At 38.1% G+C, this 17,826-nt stretch overlaps 1 protein-coding gene across 3 annotated transcripts in view; it reads right to left on the bottom strand.

Annotated features, from left to right (window-relative positions):
* The window catches only part of CHST1 (carbohydrate sulfotransferase 1), a 30,255-nt gene extending 23,740 nt beyond the window's left edge, over window positions 1–6,515 (bottom strand). The window contains exons 1-2 of one of the 3 annotated variants that reach the window (XM_087921410.1): window positions 6,256–6,515; window positions 2,324–2,444 (exon numbers count right to left, since the gene is read on the bottom strand). The gene's annotated coding sequence lies outside the window, so the exon portion shown is untranslated. Of the gene's footprint in view, window positions 1–2,323; window positions 2,445–3,787; window positions 4,246–6,255 lie in introns of those variants that run through there. The other 2 variants (XM_087921411.1, XM_026704696.2) reach the window with 2 other exon arrangements.
* Between the last annotated feature and the right edge of the window lie 11,311 nt (window positions 6,516–17,826).

The raw sequence follows: 17,826 nt of genomic DNA on the forward strand, positions 1-17,826 counted from the left end.
CTCGTAGATGATGAAGATGACTTAAATTTTATAGCTACTCACACCGCATAAACTGAGATATGAGCATAGAGTGTCTGATTTCAGTTCAACACAAAACTTTGAAATATATGTGCATTGTTCCATGCTGAGAATATTCCCAACAGCTAAATATTTATACTTCGTACTTTCTTATAGGAAAGTATTATAAGTATGCTTGTATCCTTAGAATCTATTATGAAACCCTTCTTTTGATCTTTTATATTTTAAAAGTTGGTAGGATCAGAGAGGGTAATTTTTATGCAAATATCACAATATACTTCACATTAACATTCTGTCCAATCCACAACAGTTATCATTATTACTATTATTGGAATTGTTTCAAAATATTTCAGCTTATTAGCCAAGCTTTTTAGTTATGACTTAACCCTTGAATCATATGATTATAAGCAATTCCAGTCCTTTCTCAATCTGACCCTTGGTAGTCATAACCAAGGAACCATTGTGAATATTCTCAGTATGGAACAATGCACATATATTTCAAAGTTTTGTCTTAAACTTGAAATCAAACAATTTGTACTCATCCCTGATCTTAGGGGCAATATTTTAAGAGTTCCAATTGTCTATGATCAGATTCTTTTTCAAACTAGAAAGATATCATGTATGGATTCCAATTCTTTTGACATTGGCTGGAGGTAATTTAGTTCAGGATATATAGGATATGGGAAGAAGCCAGTTAGGTACAGTTTGAAGACTAAAAGCAATTGTGCATTTTTGTTTGTTGAACTCTTGAGGCATATAATTTTATTTTTGCTATATTCACAGGCTAGGATGAGTGGAACCTACTGCTAATGTTTGTTTCTTTGTTGGGCTTATTTCTGAGGTTGTGCAACAAATTAGGTTGCAAAGATCTGTTCAACTATTGCTTCAATTGCTTGTAATGGGAATTTTAAAAGTTTTAAGTTTTTGTTTATTTATATTTTATTTATTTACTAAATTTATTTGCCACCAATCTCACCACAAGGAGAGTTTTAAAAATGATCTTATTGGTCAAGGTTTGGTAGGATAGGATCAGGGGTGGGATTCTCCCTGGTTGGACCAGTTCTATAGAACTGGTTGTTATGATACTGTGCAGTTCAGAGAATTGGCAAATCATGCTGCTGGCTGGCCCCGCCCTGCCTCCACTCACGCACTCACTCCTTACCTGGCATGCATGCCATGAAACTTACCTGCATTTGGTAAGTTGCTATTTTTCCTTATTTCTCCCCCACTGACCATCAGCTGTTCTGCTGTGCTGGTAGATTTTGATTAGCTAGAAAGCAGAAAATCATTAGATTTCTTGCTTTCTAGCTAATCTAAAAGCAGAACTGAGACTTCCTTAGGACTGAAGCTTCTATTTTTTTTCAGTGCAGACTCAGGTAGTAGATTGCAGAAAGGTAGATCTCTGAATGAATCTGTGATTCTGCAAGCAGCTTAATCTGCCTGCCTGCTCTGCCTGATTTTGCGTAAAAGTTGCTCTTTTTTATAAAAAATTCAGTATTTACATAAATATTTATAATATTTACATACAAGCCATGCTCAGCCAGTCACAAGCCATGCCCAGCCAGCCAGCAAGCCATGCCCAGCCAGTCACATGATCACTAAGCCACACACATAAATTAGGCCACACTCACAGAACAGGTTGTTAAGAAATTTGAATCCCACCCCTGAATAGGATTTAGCAAAAATATTGCTTCAACCATTTTATGATCCCACTATGAAAAACAAAACACTTCATTCAAGTTTTCTCTATTCCCTACAGTAAAAGATTCAAAATATTTTAATTTAATTTCAATGGAACACTAGTTTCAAGTTTTATTACATCAAGATAGGAGACTTTAGCATTTCCCTATGAAATATTCTAAATGGTTGGTATTGTTCCAAGCTCAGAACAATTTATATATTTCATGGGCATTACTAGAAGGAGAAAGTTAGGGATGATGAATCAAAGAAAGGAACTTAGTCTGAAATCTGAAGCAAATGAGCTAGCTCAATTTAAAACACATGCATCTTAACTGTCTAAAATATGGATTCTAAAAACAAACATATAGAAATGTAAAGATAACCAAAGTGTACACCTTTGAAAAGTATCATTTCAATTTTCATCAGATGGCCATGCAAGTTTGCAGTCAGTGAATAGAAGAAATGTATTCTTCAATATTTTACCAAGTTAGATTTCCGTTTTGCATTTTATTATCTACTACAGATGATTCTCTTAATTTAGTTGCTGATTTTCTTCAAAAATGATGTCCCAAACTAAGATAATTTGCTTTAAAAAATCATTTTGGTAAGTGTACATCCTACATACCTTATGTAAATGTACAGAAATCATGGACAAATCTGCAAGGGCAGCAGCTTCTCCCCTTTTATTCACCCCAATCTTCCCTTGCCTGTGGCTTGGTTTTTTCTTCTTCTTCCTGAGCTGAGTTCTAGAGACAGAAGTCAGATTGGCCGTGAGGAAAAGTTATATAAACAGAAAATTACAGGTGAGGAACGTATTAACTCTCACTTTCCCAACTCTCTTCTGCAAGAATAACCCATTTTATTATGAGGGAGAACTTTTGTATGCTTTGTATCATCTAGTATGTCTGGTTAAACGAAAAGAAGAACTAGGGATGACATGGTAACAGTGTTCCAATATCTCAGGGGCTGCCACAAAGAAGAGGGGGTCAACTATTCTCCAAAGCACCTGAAGGCAGGACAAGAAGCAATGGAGGGAAACTAATCAAGGAGAGAACCAATCTAGAACTAAGGATAAATTTTCTGACAGTTTGAACAATTAATCAGTGGGATGGTTGCCTTCAGAAGTTGTGAGTGCTCCAACACTGGAGCAACACGAAGAAGAGATTGGATAAGCATTTGTCTGAAATGGTAAAGGGTTTCCTGCTTGAGCAAGGGTTGGTCTAAAAGAACTCCAAGGTCCTTCCAACTGTTATTCTGTTACTTTGTTAGAAGGATTAGTAGACCTCTAACATAGGAAATTTTGTTTACGATGTGCAACACTTGGAATGTACCCAATACCCAAATCTTGTGTAATAGGCAGACTGCCTTTAAAGCAAGTATTTATAGCCCCAAGCATCCGTCACTATTGGCCATGCTATTTGAGGCTGCTTGAAACTGCATTTCAGCAACATCCTAAGGGCCACAGTGATTTATAGTAATGAAATCACTACTGTACTAAAAGCTAGCAATGGCTCCATGGGATAGAATTTTACTCACAGTTCTACAGGCCTTAAGAATATAAATAATCTATTAACTATTAACTGTCTCTTTCTCATTCTTGGTCTGTCTTATACAGCTTCTGATTTTTCCTCAATTTACCCTTGACAACACAACAGAACAGAGCATTCAGTTCAGTGCTTATTCAAAAGGTCCCACAATTTTTTTTTCAATTGTTGTCAATAGACTGCTTTGAATTAAGGATCTTCTTTCTAGAATATTGAGAAAAAGATTGTTCCGCAGCCTGAGTATTAAAGATAAATATACTTTCTAACCTTTTTACCTGTCAGATGTAGTTTCCTACCTAACAAATATGCTTTCGTTTACACATAAACCATAGCAATGCGCTGAACGTTGGTCTTCTTATATAGGTGAAAACCAAAACAGGCAGAAATTTCAAAACATGGTGGCAGATTTGCCTACTGCACGGGGAGAAACGAACTTATCATATCGATACTTATCACTGGCTCCATCATATTTGGGGGCTCAATTCAAGGAGTTCTTTTAATTTGGTTGTAGTTTGGAAAGAGGAACAGGCTATGCCTTGTCATACCTTCCCACCTGGATTTTGAGATCTTCTGATGACTTTTTCTAAGTGTCCCTGCTGAATATGGCACAGCAATTCTCGAGAAGAAAAGCTCCTCTTCAGGTTGTGGAATGTTCTTCCCAGAAATATGTACTTGGCATCTATCTGGGTTAGTATGATTTCAAGTAAAAGCCTGTATTTTTCCAATGTTTCTGCTCTTTCACCTCTCTGCTACTTCTAAAGCAATATTTCTGTATTTTACTTTTCATTTCTTGCTTAAGAGATTTGTTAATCTAGCAACCTTTAAAATCCAAAATAAAATATCAATAAGAAGTCATATTTATTTCATCTCCTCCTCAAGACATCTTGGCATTTGCATTGATGGAACAAAATCTTGAAAAATAAACAGAACTGTGGAATTTGTTTTACTTCAACTGTGAATAAGATATATTTACTCTACTCCAAAGTTTATAAAAAAAAAATAGTCCATTATAAACCCTAGAGTTTTTCAAATTAATCTTTGCCCTATTTTTAGGAGCAATTGTAACAATCAACATACATCTATATTGCATTTTGGTCCTTACTTTATAGAATTACTTTACAAGACCATCATGAACAGCTGATCTGCACATAATAAATTAAAGTAGCTTTGCTACTACAACAGAACTGCTATTATGAATGGAGATAAATTAGAATGTGTACATTTCCAGGGAAATACCCCACCTGAAAAAGATATTTTTTTCTTTCTGAAAGCTAGAACTATCCAGCAAAGTCTGAAAACATGGTGTGTTAGAGGGGGAAGGAATGAATACGAACATTTTCAGTCACTTGAAACCTGCTCAGTTTCAGGTCTTCTCTAAATCCACTCTTTGCAAGACAAAACCCAGCTTTTAGATGGGGAGAGATTACAGATGGCACAATCTTAATCAGTGAAACGGCCTCACTCTTTGGGGAAGGGTTAGGCTCTCTTCTAAATAGCAGAATATTTTTAGGTTAATCCAATGCCATATAATATACACTGGTTCTTTTTAAAAAATTGTCCATTTCAACTGAAACAACAACTTTACTTGTTGCACCGTATAAATTAAATCATCTGGATTAAAAATACTATTCTCATTCCTTTGAGTGCCTCATATCATTTAGGAGCACAGAGATGCTACCTATTCCATGAAATCTTTAATGTTTTCCCAGCCCCCCAAAAAAAAAAAAATAAGGGTGTATCTCATCCATACAAAAGCTTCTTTCTACCAATGGATTGTTGAAAGGCATAGATTTTTCTTCCGTCTGATTCTTCCTAATTAACCTTGGAAACCGTTAGGACGATTTGGAAATTAACATAGGGAAATCCCAAGTCAGCAGAGAATAGAACTTTAAATAGAGAATAAGAAATTAAAGTTTGGAATTCTGGACTCCAGTTGTTGCTCTAATCACTGGGAATCAGAAGTAGAATTATAGAACCTCAGTGAAAGCAGAATCCTCAAGACCCTCTATTCTAGCCAACCCCATTTCTAGCTCCAAACAAAACCAGAACTTTTATCACTTCTGGCAGGCTGGAGAAGAAATCCATATATTTCAATACCACCCCCCTCCCATCAAACACCGTGCTACTCTGTTCTTCTATATCACCAAAAACTTCTACTGGGAATCAGAGCCAGTCCACAGCGCTGGGTTGAACAAAGGCAGAGTTCTAAGACAGACAATAATTCTTACGATTCCCCATGTGCAGTGATGAACTTAAAGCCACTTCTTACATCTCGGATACCTGTAAATGAATCCTTCCAGCACAACATACAGACCATCACGTTTCCCCCCGAGCCATAATTACAGTTACTTATAGCTCATTGTATGCCCCACCATCATGGTGAAAGCATGGTTCAAGGAAGGGTGGGAAGAGATTCTCTTTTTTAGCAGAGTGCCGGCGCGTTCTACTAAAGGACCAGTTTCAGATTTTCCAGGGACCAAACCGAACAATGCTCAGTTCCAAAAAAGGTCTTTTCATATAGTAAGCCCGTTAGATCGGACAGATCCCTTAAAGTTAACACGATACCTTAAATACCTTCGGCAATCGGGAGCCCGAGGGGGTGTTGGTGTTGGTACGAACTAGGAAAGCTGAAGCCACAAGAAAGGTCTGTTAAGACTCGGGCCCCTCTTTTGGGCTATCCCGAAACGGCGTTTCCACGGCGGAAAAGTGCATTCCCGCGGTGTTCCTTATTGTCCAGTCACCGACCCGGGGTGTGGGAATGCACGTGTGGAAATCCCATGGCTCCCTCCCCCTTCCTTCGCTTCTCTAGCAATTCAGTTTCAGAGCCGGCGAGAAAGAAAGAAAGAAAGAAAGAAACAAGCCACTCCAGGTAAGCCAAGAAGAGCGGATCCCGGCGCTTTCCTTCTCCAACCACTCACTCCCCCCCGCCTCCCACCCGTCCCGCCGCGTCCTAGGCAAGGGGGACTTTAGGCTGCGTCCCGTCACGCCTTGCTTTCCCGTTCACAGAAACTACCTTCAAAAACGCAGGGCTGCTTCAGACGCAGCGGCGGCGGCGGCGGCGGGCGCCCGCCTCATCTCCAGAGATTCCCAGCCGGAGACCGTGTCTGCATTTCCCTTCCGTTCGCCCCTCAAGCTCTTTCTGTCCCAGCTAGAGGCAGCGGCGAGCGAACCATCCTCTCCCGCTCGCTCTCCGCGCGGCTGAGCTCTCGCGTCCGCCAGCCTTCTCCCCCCGCTCTCTCTGTCTCTCTCTCTCTCTTTCTCTTTTTCTGTGGGCGCGCGCGCGCCCGCGCGCGGCCAGAGCGAGAAGGGCGAGCGGGGCTTCTCGCTCGACCTACCCCGGCCGCGCGCGTTTTCGGCTTCTCTCTGCAGCGCCGGTCCCGGCTGCACCCTCTTTCCCCTCCCCGCCCCACTTCAGATGGTGCTGCGGCGGGGGAGGGATGAGGGGCGGAAGAGAAGGAAGCGCGCTTCACAGTTGTCGCGTCGGTCCCGAAAGGCTGGGGAAGCGAGCGAGGAGGAAAGGGCTCACTTTCTCCTCTCTAGCGGAGCCCAGTCCGTCTGCGGAAGCGGCTACCTGGAGAAGCCCTTGGCGTTCTCTCACACACACACACCCTCGCCTCCTTCCCCCCACACCCTCCAGCGGTCTGATGTCCTGCTTTGAGCCCCTCTGTTTGCTCTGACCAGAGCACGAGTCTGGATTTTTTATTTTTATTGTTATTTTGGTTTCCCGGGTCGGGCTCTCCCCTCAAACGGCCGAGCAGCAAAGAAGCGATTAGAGGCGGCAAAAGCTGAAGGGAGCTCCCCTTAGGGGAGCCGGATCTGCAGCAGGAGCGGTTGCCGGCCCCTCCCGCGCCCCTTCTCCAGGGTCAGCGCTGCTTTCTGCTCTGCCTTTAATTGGATAAAACGGGATGCGGTGTTTTGTTTTGTTTTTGTTTTTTTAGGTTTCCCCGCTCGGGCTTCTCCTCTGCAGCTTTTTCTCTCTTGCACAAGGAATTTGGCACGAGAAAGGCGCGCGAGCGGCTCACTCCGACGCCAGGTAATTCGGTAGCAAAGGTCCTCGGGCTTGAGCCGATGCTGCGATCGCCTCGCGCTATCCAACCAGCGGATAACTTTGGTGTTTCCAGATGGCCAAACCGACGGGGCTCTCCCGCTTGAAAGGCGCCGAACGGGCTATAAACGACGCAGGAAGATTTGCCGTTCAGTCGCTTGTCACAAGCCCGCTCAGTTACTGGACTGTCCGCGAAGAGTTTTGCGATTGGCCGCCAGGGGTCGCTCTCCTAATCGTTGAACAATTTCCCATTTTTATTTATTTATTTATTTTAAAGAATGAGAGTCAGCATTGGAGCCCGGTTTTGTGCGCCGGCTCCTCTTCTCGCGGATGCTTCAAAAGTCTGTAATTTTCCAGTTCTGAAGTGGAAATTCCTGCATATACACTTCTACGGATCTCCAGGAGCAATGGAAAGAGTGCTGAGTCGCACTCAAAACACGTCCTCCTCCCCCCGCACTTGGATCAATATAATCACAAAAGCCATGTTAACATACTAGCTATGCCTCTTTCTGAATCCTAAGAAAAGGATATGAGATGATTATTATTATTTTAAAATTGATCCTTATTGAACAGATGGTTTCTCATCTCTGGGGCCATGTAGCTTTAGAATTTGCTTAGTTTGAAATTGGCGAACCCATTTCCTTCTTCCTACAATTTAACAAGTATGTGAAGATTCTTTTTTCTATAACCTTAACTGAACCCTTCCATGTTCTGCAGTCAACGTTGGAAACAGATTTATTTTTCTTTAACATCTTCATAAAACCTGCAGTACTGCTAGTCTTAGTACCGTCGCCACCACCCCATTTTATTCCATTTCAGGCAAAGAAAACTGCATTATAAGGTCTAGAGATGAAAACATCCTTCTGTATCCCACACTAAAAGAAAAGCAAAACTGATCAAACATTTTCATGGCTACCTCTTAACTAATGAATCATGGAATGGTAGGGACCTTGAAGATCAACTCCCTATCCAGTGTCAGAATCCCTGACCTTTTATTTATTCCCAAATAAAGGTATATATGGTAGGTGTTCAGCTGCATTTATATAGATACAGATTAAGTGAGTTGGAAGGGACCTTGTAGGTCAACTAGTCCCACCCCCCGACCAAGCGGGAGACCCTACACCATTTCTGACAAATAGCAGTCCAATCTCTTCTTGAAAGTCTCAAGTGATGATGTTCCCACAACTTCCGAGGGCAAGCTGTTCCATTGGTTGATTGTTCTCACTGTCAGAAAGTTTCTCTTTATTTCCAAATCTCTCCTTGATCAGTTTCCATCCATTATTCCTTGTCTGGCCTACAGGTGCCTTAGAAAATAGCTTGACCCCCTCCTCTCTGTGGCAGCCCGTCAAATATTGGAACACTGCTATCATGTCTTCCCTGGTCCTTCTCTTCACATAAAGGACAAGGTTATTTATGAAGACTAGATGATGCTATCATGTTTGGCAATATCATGTTCCTCTTCTATGCGGTCAGCTGAATTTCTAAGTTTATATATTCCGTCCTTCATTCCCTCTTGGTTTGTAATGCCAGACCATCAAGGTTTTCTTGACTATATTATTGACTGAAATTCAGAACTTTAGGAGAAAGGTTCAAATACATTTATGTACACTTCTGATACAGTTTCAGACAGTCAAAAGCACTTGTTCAAAAAAAAAAGTGTCTAGACCACTTAGTCATAAATATATTATGTTGCTTGAAGAGGGAGAAAGAGGCAGGTATGGGTGTGCACAACAACAAAGAAAGAGGAAGAAAGAGCTTGCTATTTATTTTTATTATATTTTTTAAAAAAAAATATTCGGTCTTTATTATTTTATAACTAACTCAAGATGGTGAATATAATATTCCTTCCTCTTCATGTCAAGTGAATCATATCCCTAAGAGATTTGGAGAATCAGTTATAACTGCAGGTTAGCATCTTTTCACCATCCTACTTCTAGCTGAGATATTTGGAAATTTCTAGCTCCAAATTTTCTAGAATGCAAATTGCTTTTCTAAGAAGGCATTTATTCCAACTGGGAAAAAAATGATATATTATGTAAACGTGGATTTCCTCACTCTTGCAATGATAATTTTATTCTCATTCCCCTGTTTTCTATCCCATCACTGTTTCTCTTGTTGAATTACTCAAGTGCCTGTATATCCCCACTTACTCTACTCTCATGAAATACACAATCATTATTTGCATGCCTCTTAATCGCAGCTGCTGCCCTGAGTGTAACTTAACAACTGCAATAATACACAGAGTCTAATTTGTATGTCCGTGCTCATTTTTGAAAAATATTTTATTTAATTATTTAATTTACATGCCACCCATCTCAGTATCCAAAGTGATACTGAGTGTTTTATAATCTGTACATACCTTATAGTTCTAACATATAGCTATATCTGCTTCGTGTCTACAGTATCCACCACCCTAGCCTTACCCTCAGATTTGCTTTTTGCAACAACTTGCCTAGTGGAGAGATCCAAACAACTTGACAACTTATGAAATTTGTGACCTTCTAATTGACCTAATAAAAATAGTCCTAATTGGAATTCTTTGGTTTTTCACTCGTATGATCCCTAAATTGGCTGCCTGATTTGCAATATGTTTGTGTGAGGTAGAATTTCCCTTTTGGGGGTGCACTGAAAATTTAAAGCAATTTGATAAGAAAAGAAAATATTATTCTAGGCCTCCCCCTCCATCACAAATGTAAACAATTTTAGTAACTTATCACCTCTAAAAATACTATACAACAAATGATCTCTTCTTCCATATCTCATGTCTTATCTATAAAACAGACTTTAAAGCCAAAGTCCTGATCAGTAAAAGTCCATTAAAAATTACAAGAGATAAAAATAAATCTATTTTAATCTTGATCAAATAAACATTATATTCCTCCCCTTCACTTTTAACAATCTTGTCTTTAATCTTTTCAAATAACTAGATTTCTCTTCTTTCCCTTCACAAAATTCTTCCAAACTTGAGCAAGGATATATTGTAAATCCAGTATAGGAATTTATCCAATTAATTATTCTGGTCTGTTACTTGTATGTCCCTTTTTATTACTAAGATATTAACTGGTTTCATCTGTAAATCCAGTACATCATCTTCCATATAAGTCATATAGTGAGGAAATTTTGGTGGTCCACAGATAAATGTCACCACCAAAGCACCCTCCAAAGCAATTAATCCAGTCTGCTTGGGAACATAAGGCTGTGCCACCCACATGGCCCATGGGAACACAAGGTTTGCATCACTTGCATTGCAAACAACACGAGTGAGGGGACGGGGGAAAAGGCAGAGGGGAGGAACTTGCCCCACGCACCTCGCCTGGCCACCGGGCTACTTTCCACTTCTGCTTTTGGCTGCACACAAGGAAAGCAGCAAAAGTCTTTCTTTCTCTCCCCCAAACTCCATCAGAAATGAGTCTTTGGGACCCTGCAAGGCATCCTGCTCCAAGAGCAAAAACTGAACCAGCAAAGACTCATTTCTGGAGGAGTTTGAGTGAGGGAAAGAAAGACTTATACTGCTTCTGCTGCTTTCCTTGCATGAAGCCAAAAGTCTCTCCCCCCGCCCCACCCAAGAATGGAGCTGCAGACGGTATCCTGCAATCCCAAATAAGGAATGATCAGTAGGAAAACAGGGTGTAGAATTTTCCTGTAGACTTTTGGGGGGATTTTCCCAGGGTCTCTGGTCCGTGGGATTTAAAATTATGAGTTTGGTGGTCCCTAAGGTCCATAAGGTTGGCGACCCCTGATATATCCTGTCATTTTTATATTCACATTTAATCAATTTCAGTCTTGTCTGATAGAATTTGTTTCTAGAACTTCATTTAGACACTATCTATAATGGCAAATATTCTTAAAAATCCATTGTTCACAAATATCTTTCAGTACATCCAATGTTAAAGTATTTTGTGCCCATTCTATGTTAGCAAGTTGAATTATGTGTTCTTATCTTTTAATTGTATTCTTTGGTTCCTTCTGGTAACCAACCTTCAAAGTTCCATCAATTTTTTTTTTAGAAATTAGAACAACAGCTGTTTCCTATAGGAAGAATTCTTGTAATTAATTTCAAAGTCTTACTTCAAATCTATCTGGACTCTTACCCTTTTATAACTTTTTTTGAAAATCAACACTAATTACTCTTTTGCTATATATTTCCCTCAACATATTTTTTTCTAAGTCCTTAAACCTTCTTTTGCTAAGGATTGAGGGAAACCTATCCAGTAAATGCCACAAAACTTGTTATTCTGAAGGTTCTTAATGTTTAAAAACAAGTAAACATAATTTGCAACTATGATTATAAAATGAGACTCAGCCAAACTCTTTGCATTACACCTGTGAGCTTAGATGGAATGTCTAGACACGCAGCCACTCAATCCTCAAGCTGACTTGAAAAACCCCTTGGTTCCTGTGGTCTACTCATGAGGGGCAGCTGTCCAAAGTACATTTGAGTGATCTCACAATCTCTCCTTTCTTTGGCCAGGATACTCCATCCAACGACTAATCTCCACTATCATGTCATCTGCTTCAGGGATGGCTATTTTGCCATGTCTTCCCTGGAAGTATCTTCTCGGTCCTTCCATGGGACATATTTAATCTGGATCATCTGAACCAAGTCTACTCTGTCCTTCTTAAAAGTAAATATGCAATATTTGAGATAAGATCTGTATCATGACTAATACAGAATAAAGTAAAATTATTTCCCATGATTTGAAAACATTACTGATCAACTGTTATTCCAATAATTCTTTTTCAAGCTACGTGTCCTTCCTGCTCCTTGTTTTTCAAGCTAGGTGGCCATCCTATTCTTGTGCATTTACATCCTCTATTTTAAATTTATTTTTATTTATTTATTTATAGGCTGCCCATCTTACCTCAAGTAACTCTAAATGCATAGCTTTCCTGATCTCTTTGATAAGTTTCATCCAAATATGTTGAGCCCAGTTTGGTGCTTATCAATATTGTTTTTAATTTTATTTTTGTCCTTTAGTGTAGTAATTATCCCACCAGTTTGATATAATTTACAAGTTCAATAAACTTTTCTCTCAATTCTTAATCCCAAGCATTAGTGAAATTACTATGGTTAGCTGCAGTCAGTCAGATCTTAGACTGGCACTTTTATCCATGTATCAAGTCCTTTGCAAGGATATGGGATGGGCAGAGGTTGTTTGTTGGTGTTAAAAGTATAATTGCAATTGGCTGATGGTGATCTAATGGTGCCTATTGCTATTGGTATTATCTTTGCTTTCTTTTGCCATAATCACTCTATTTCTATTTGCAGGGCTTTTGTGATTGTCTCCAGTTCTTTCTCTTCTCTTCTGCTGTCTCCAGAAATTGCAATGTCCACTATTCAGATTTTTTTCTGGTCTTTCTTATAAAAATTATTAAGTCTGGGTAGTTATGTGGTAGGTATTTGTTTGTCTGAATTTTGAAATCCCAGAGCATTTCATTGATTTACTGACACATATTTGGGGGTTTTTTTTCTTCACTGTATAAATACTACTTAATGTAAACTCTTCTCTTTTATATTTCACACTTTTAATAAATAATTTGTTTTTAAAATTAAAAATTAAATGCTTATATATTTGGGGGCAAATCTCAAATGACCCAAGCTATTTAAATATTGAAAATGCATGTTTCAATAACTTCAGATAAGGCAGGATTCAAATGTAGTTTTTCCCATCTTGGAATTTACCAGTTCTTTCAGATTACAACACCCATAATTTTTAATTAATCCTAGATTTAGAAAGGCTGCAATAGAGTTTAGGATGTCATTTTGCATCTTATTGTGGTTTAGTAACAGTAGCCCATTTGTATTTCTGCAAGCACATATGGCTACATTTTTATGGACCCCTTTTGTTAAATGGGTGTTTAAAGTGATATTCAAATAGTTCTAATATATTCTATAAATATACTTAAATTGCATTTAGAAAGTATGTAGTTCCTGGAGAATGTCCTAATATCACCCGGTAATTAAAAATCCTGTTTTCATATTATCTGGTTTAGCATTCCAGAATAATGTGTCCCAGTATGCAGAATTCCAGAATTCCTCCAATCCATGTTTAAGGATATTATCAAATTACCTTGCACCACCATCCTTCCACCACAGAAATGATGTTTGTTTTATGAAATGAAATTTGAAAACTGCTTCTGCTATAACTTTACACAAATGCTGAAACAAGTCCACTTTGGTTGATTTTGAGATAGGGACAGTTGGAAATCTCTTTTGAAACTGATTTGTTCCTTGTACAAGTAGGGGCAGTATAACATTGTTGTGCATTATTTAAAAGATCAGATTTGTGAGTGCAGCCTGGCTAATTTATTATTTATTTTAAACACTGTTTATTATATTTTCTTCAATAGACTTCAGGGTTCTATAGTGAAGAGACAGAGTATGCTCATCTCCATGTTCACTGCCTCCCACCAACTCAGACATATTCAAATACATGTCTCCTTCCTAAAAGGAAACACATGAGTTTTGGCAGGTATGCTACAAGCATATCCTCAAACTCCTTCCTTTCTTTTGGAGACAAAAACATTTGGTCTCTTTAAAAATCAAGATGAAATTAGTGGATGAAGACTGGGATAACTGTCCTCTTAATCCGAGATAAATCTTGGAATTGCCAGAAAAAACAAAACAGGTAAAACTTAATCAGAAGGAATTTCTGGTCCAAGGAATTGTTGCAGGAAAAAGTCTAATTAGCACTGAGCTAAGGAAATATTATATTTTCAATGTGTTAGGATTTTTTAATTTCAAATGTTTACTTTATAATATTTTTTTCAATGGGAATATTTTTTCAAATGCTATTTATGTATTTAAAAGATCATTTTTGCCATCTCCGTCAACTCAACTAATTTCACCATCCATTCTTCTACTATAGGAATGTGTGAGTTTTGCTGATGTTATCATGTATAAGAAGAAAATTCTTGGTTTTAAAAAATCTGTTTATCCATCAGACTAGACAAAAAATATCTGGTTTTGGTTATTCATTTAGTTTGAGAATTCTATGAATTAAAATCCACATTTGATCCCAAAATTTCTTAGTTTTCTTGTATGCCCACCAAAGATAATAAAAAGTACTCTTAGGCTGATCACATTTCCAATATATGTTTGACATATCTGTATAATTTATATCTTTGACAATTTATCAGATATTCAATATCAATGATACATCATCTTGTCAAGGTTCTTTTCAAGTTACGATTCAACTTCAATCCTTTTATTCCACTATTGGTCAAGCATTACATTGTATTCATTACTACATTGTAAGCTTCCCAGAGTCTCCTTGGACAGCAAGATAAACAGCATATAAATTTAATAAATAAGTTCAAAAGGTTTTGCCCATTCAATCAACCATTTAGCCTTTGTCATGTTCATTTTCCATGTTCATTTTCAATAATAGTTTATACATCTTAAGAATAACATGCTCATTATTAGTAGTACAGGTAGTCCTATGATTGAGTCTGCCCATTATGGTTGTAAGTCATGATGGTTGTAAGGCAGGTCATGTGACCGATCCAATTTTATATGGCAATCATTAAGCAAATCAACATGATTATTAAATGAATCTGTGGTCATTCAATGAATGCTGTGATTTTTAAGTGAACCCACTGTCCACTATGGGGCATTTTTGCCAAAACTCAGAAGTAAACATCATTTTTCAGCAAAAACAACATAAATCACTCTGCAGTGAGAGGGAAAGCACATTAATTTTAAATATATAAATAAGGTAAATTTTGGTCATGTGACCATAGGAACGGCAAAAGACCATAAATGCAAATCAGTTTCTGAGCGCCCAAAATACAGTTATGTGACCAGTAGGGGAAACCCATTGGAATTCTGGAACTGGGTTGTAAGTATGAGGGGTGCTGGAATTTTGAACAGTTTCTAAGCGACCAGTTATAAGCTGAAGACTACCTGTCAATTCACTTCAGGTTTTTTTAACTAATAAAAGCAAATTCTTTGCAATAGTAGTGAATATCTGTAGCACAGGTGTAGGATGAGGGGGAAGGTTTGTTCTCCAAGCTTTTGGGTTGGTTTCCGAACATGTTACTAGTCAGGTAACATCTTCAGTGGAGTTTAGGGAATGTTAGTGCCCCCTAAAGAATACTGATATTGACATCCCCTAAACTCCACTGAAGATTGGAGAAGGAGAGAGAGGAAGAGGAGGTGGAAGGGGAGGGGAAGGAAGAGGAGAAGGAGGAAGATTGGCTGCTTGGTGGTGGTAACGAAATGTTCAGAAACCAGCCCACAAGCTTGGAGAAAAAAACCTTCACCCTCAGAAATTTTTTTATCCAATTTAAATTACTCAGTCAAGTGAACATACACAAACAATTGTCGAATGTGAGTGTCCCTTTCCAGTAAGTTGTTTTTGATCCTGTAAAACAAAATCCTCTCAAGATATAATCTTCCAGAACAGCTAAACTGAAATTTTAGAATTGCCATATTACAAGGCAGTGGGAATTCTGGAAGTTGGCTTCAAATAGATTGAATTTTATTTTATTTTTTTAATAATCATAGCATGTAAAAACATGCTGTAATTTTCCAACCAATTTAATCCCAATGAAATAAATGCGTGTATATTTGGGGGGAAAGCAAAAGGGGGTATAAAGTTATACAAAGCTATTGCCAATTTGTAAGGATTGGGTCACTAATATTTTGAAAATAAGTAGCTTCAAGTTGGTAGCTTTATTGCTTGAAACATAATCAAGTATAATTTACAGGTGAATTAAATCATTCAAGGCCGATAACATAAACAAACATACAGGTACAAGGTTCTATGATGCAGAAACAGAATCATGGCAAGACAAATTCAACTCCTTTAAAGATGGATGAGGATGATGGTCCTGAACATATTTCAGCTGGCCCTTCTTCATATTCTGGTATTTTGAAGATTTGTTGCTTGACTATAGCTGTATCAAGTCAAGCTGGACAATTATTCTTCTGAGGAAGTAATTTTAAATTTCATCTTTAAAGATGTGGGAAGTCTTAAGGGCAAGGGAAACACGTTTCTTTTCTGACCTACCTAGTAATTAGTAAGCAAGTTAATGGATCTCAGTAGGACCCAAAAAATCTGCCTGACTCTCTCTCCAGGCTGCTTTTTTTCCTCAACTATGCAGACTTGTGATGATGGACATGAAGCTTCCATAATAATTTTCTCAAAGTAAAGGTGGCTGGGATGTTTAAGAATATAGAGTACCTGAAAACAAAAAGAGAAAGAAAAGTCAACAGAAGAAAAATGTTGCTCACAATTCTAACAAATACTACATAGAATTCAGATACTACAAACTGAGTGAAAACGTGTTGTTTGAACACTCTTCTCCAAACTTGAAAATTTAAATTGAACTAGGAACCCAATGTTCACTACTCCAGTTTTTAATAAATTAATCTTATCCTGACAGAGAAATCATTTTTCAAAAACCTGACCTCAAGAAATAAACAAAGGTTTGTTTTTTAATTCAAATTTTGTAGAAATTGATTTTTTTTTTAAAAAAAAGAAAGATTGCAGATGTACCAGTGTAGGAAATTGACATCTTAAGATACAAGGTTCATTGGGGGATTTTCCTGATTTTTTTTATCCCATCCCAAGTTGACATACATGATAAAATCCTACAGCAAGTAATAACTGTCCTTGAATTTTATCCATTTCTTGTAGTATATTAAATAAAAACAAAAGTGCTGTTGGTTATACAACTTCTGACTAAGGAAGCAGACAAGCAGCTATATCTCTCTTTCTAACATAGAAGATAAACATTGATAGCAGCAATGATGTTTGTTATTCTGTAATATTTAGGCCTAGATTAATCTCCAAGTCAAGCACAACTCCTGATGACTTCATTGACATGACAGAAGTTTTTAGGCAATATTATGGATATTGTATACAATTTCCTTCTTCTGTGTTTTTTTTAATCTTCCTAATCTAATTTGTACACTGTGTGCACAATTATTATGCAAGATGTATTTTGGGGATTAATTTTATTTTTGAACAACTGCAATGCCCTCAGTCAATCCAAAACATTAATAAACCTCAAACCTGAATATTTAAAAAAGTCAAACTGAAGTTATGGCTTTCTTAGGAGAACATATGTGCACAATTATTGGGCAACTATTAGTGCGCAGCCGTGGTGGGATTCAAAAAAAATTACTACCAGCTCTATGGGCATGGCTTGGTGGTCATGGCAGGAGAAGGATACTGCAAAATCCCCATCCTCTCCTACTCCTGGGAGAAGGTTACTACAAAATCCCCATTCCCTCCCCACCTCACTAACCTGCTTTCCAGCTCCGTTCTCCTGTTCAGGGCAACAAAAGAAGACCCAGCCAATCAGCTGGGACTTGGGAGGCAGAGAATAGATGGGGTGGGGCCAGTCAGAGGTGGTTCTCTGCCAGTTCTCTGAACTACTCTTTATTTTGTTTGCTTTATTGAAACTTCAAGAAAAAATAAATCTAGTGAATCAACAAGAATTACAAAATAAACCCAAGGTAATCAAACAATAATATTAGATCACAGGCATGCTTAAGCTTAACCTAGGCTAACAAAAACCCAGTATGCC

The sequence above is a fragment of the Pseudonaja textilis genome, chromosome 1, assembly GCF_049901715.1.
Source record: "Pseudonaja textilis isolate UNSWEBS1 chromosome 1, rPseTex1.2, whole genome shotgun sequence".
NCBI lineage: Eukaryota > Metazoa > Chordata > Lepidosauria > Squamata > Elapidae > Pseudonaja > Pseudonaja textilis.